Below are 3,297 nucleotides of genomic sequence, written 5' to 3' on the forward strand. Positions count from 1 at the left end.
CACTGCTAAAACTTTAGGACTGGGGCTTGGCTGACCACGAGAAGTTCCCACACCTGGCGACGAAGCAGTTGATGGACTGCATCGTTGATACGAATACCGGAATGACTGCATTGGAGCTGCGTAGGTGGCTCAGACGAGTAGACAAGGCAGGGTTGCTTAACCTGCTTTGGGTGTCGCATTACAACCGCACAGCGGTGACAGTATTGGTCATCAAGCAGTTGCTATGCTTGGTGCATGATGGGTGTTTGTGGCTAGAGGAGCCCATACCATCATGGATAGACTGATTCACGGGATAACGTGATTGTCGTATACAGGAGAGAATCCAGCCATGATATTTGGTGGAAAATGTGGAGAGGAGGCCCTCGCAGAGTCTATGAAAGAAAAGTTTAAACTGGTGAAGAAGCCGCGCGGATATGTTATATCCAGCATCTGCAACCCTATTGTGAAGGTAGCCACACAGATCTTAGCAGGGAAGGTGACGAGGAAGTGTGGCACCGATGAGGTGCTGACGCCTGTTGTCGTGCTAGCAGCCCAGTGCATCGAAGGAGTCCAGTTCAATTGGTCGGACTACCTTCGCGGTGAGTTCGGCGAACTGCTGCGAAGCGTAGGAGCTCAATAAGACGTTCCACTACGTGTGGTTATTGCTGTCAATTATGCTGGTAGTGTGGAAGCTTCCAGAGGACAATCAGTTCCCTTCGGTCATGCCAGACCTCCCAGAAGCAGCGAAGTATGCTTTGTTGTGGGCAACCAAGGATGCACAGTGAGTCAAGGACAACAATATCTTCTGGATCTTGAAGGAGATGAACATTCACATGGCCATCAATCGCAAACCGTGATTATCGCCTACGATGTACGCCAACCTGCAAGGCTACGCAAAATTTAAAGCAGACTTCCATCATGTATCCATCAGGGTGCGGAAGGACCCTGCGCATAAATGGTATGACTTGCCATATCTGGCAACTGATGATGCCATTGATGCAATACTTGATCAATGACCGGCAGAGTGGTGCTCTACAGCACATTTGGCAGTGGGAGGAAGCAAGTTCACCGCACATAAAAAGAAGGAAGAGGCTAAGCTAAAGATGACCCAGCTAGCTGAAAAGAGAACGAAGGAGGTCGCTAATAAGTATAGAATTTCCCACTGTAGATCACCTAATAATGTAATATACTAAAGAAAAATACTTGATCTACTTCTACAAACAAACTTGCGGAATCTTAGTCGATTTTGAGCAAGATCAAATAGAACACATATAACAGAGAATGAGAAATCAATCACACATGAACACAGAAGAATACTCTGGGGAAAGCCTCAGCTAAAAACCCCGATCTCTGTATTATCATACAAGTGGAAATATCTCTGGATTACACAAAGATTTAGCTCACAAGCTATCTAGCTCTCAATACAATCCCTCAATGCTGCTCATAGACTGAATAGACACAACATATGCCTTCCTCCAATCCTCCAAGCCTCCTATTTCCTTGCGCAGTTTCTCCTGGGTCCTTTGGCTGCCACCTGTGTGAATTCACCTCTCACACAACTCACCAAACTCAGAAGTAACTGCGCAATCTCCAAGGAATGAATTCCTTCTGCATGCAAGAGACATCATCAATGGAATATTCCTGCAACTGATAGCACATTGTCCCAATATCTGATCTCAATTGGGTCTCTGACTGAACTGACATGCATGAGTTATTTATGAGAGAATATTCAGTTATCTAAAGTGCAGTAGTTACATGCATGCATGCATTAACTAACTGAACTCACAACCAGTTCCACAAACTATTGAAACTAATCTAACTACACTTAACTCAGTTAACTGAGCTAACTAATTACAACTCAAAGTACAACTCATCCTGATCTCCTTAATCAAGGGATAACTTCCTCAATCAAAGGGGAAACTGTTGCATGTCTTCACATAGACTTCATGTTTGATTTTCCCCAACTAATTAACTCAAGATTAATTAATTAATTATTTTTCAAACAACTGCTAAAATCAAATTCGAATTTTAATTCTCAATTTTAGTTCAGGGGCTAACCAAAATTGGAATGTATCCCGAAATGCTATTTATAGCAATGCTATTTTTAGCACTTCTATATTTAGCATTTCTTGTTGCTATTTTAAAAAATAAGGCCTAGGTGGAGTGCGAGGCCGCACAACAGACAACAAAGTAGACAGGTGGGACAGAGCGAGGCTCTGACAAAGGCGCTAGGTCGCCTTAACCTGAGACAGAGGAGGAGACAGACGGGCAGCACAACGCGGACCCACAGGAGACGTCTGCTCACATCAAACACCCAAGGGAGCTAGAGAAGGGAGGGTCTATAAAGAAATCGAAGGCTACCAAGACATCATTAGACCCTATCACGTTAACAGAAGGCAACTTGAATGATATCGGTGACACAGTGAGGGATGTCACCTCGGAGGCCCTGCAACAATTTGAGAAACAACAACTGATCATCTTGGGGGCTATCTAGATAGGGTTTTAGGAGCTGGAGACCTGCGTGTTGCATGCTAGCACAGTGTCTACCAGCCTAGCTATCGACACTGCAGAGGCTGCCGAGATGCTGCGTGTGAAGGCCTCCAGCTCGATCGTGTTGCCTGATGGAGCACTAACCACAGAGAATGAGGTTGACAGGCCCACTGTCAGCACCCTAAAGGGAGTAGGGTTGAATCTGGCAGCGCTCCCGCATGAAGTGCTCCACCTCTTGCAAGATGGAGTGATTGCAGAGCTGAGGGCCTGTGAGCACCACACCCTCTAGGTGATCAATGAAAAACAGATCAACAACGAGCAGATGGCAGTGCAACAAGATTCTGCCATCGTTGCTGAGACCGAGGTGACCAATCAAAGCAAGCGCATTATGCAAGTCATCGAGGAGGCATGCCGAATGGTCCCAGAATTGGCCATTCCTGAGGAGGAGCCAGTCAAGGTGCGCATCCGCAAGCTAGCCATAGGGGTGCGCGACACTCGTACTGAAATGAAGAGGGTTCAGTTGGAGTTGAACCTGCAAATTACGGAGTTACAGTTGAAGGCCCAGCCTTCAACTCTGCTAGAAGTGAAGGAGCAACGAGCGACTGTTGTCACAAAAGTAGTAACGACGGTGGACAATGCAGTAACAGACTGCACGCAATTGTTTGAATAGTCATTTGAGGTCCTGACCAGCTTGTAGGAGGATCCCAATGTACAGTGGCTAGAGACAAAAGCGTGCGAGCTACAACAACGCTATGATGAGGTGAAGTGTACAGCGTGAACCGTCGCGTTGACACAGAGACTAGCCAAGTTGCAGGAGGCCAAGCAGCT

This window comes from Pinus tabuliformis, chromosome 4_2 (genome assembly GCF_031772625.1).
Source record: "Pinus tabuliformis cultivar Carrire ecotype Pingquan chromosome 4_2, CPIR1, whole genome shotgun sequence".
Taxonomy (NCBI): Eukaryota; Viridiplantae; Streptophyta; class Pinopsida; order Pinales; family Pinaceae; genus Pinus; species Pinus tabuliformis.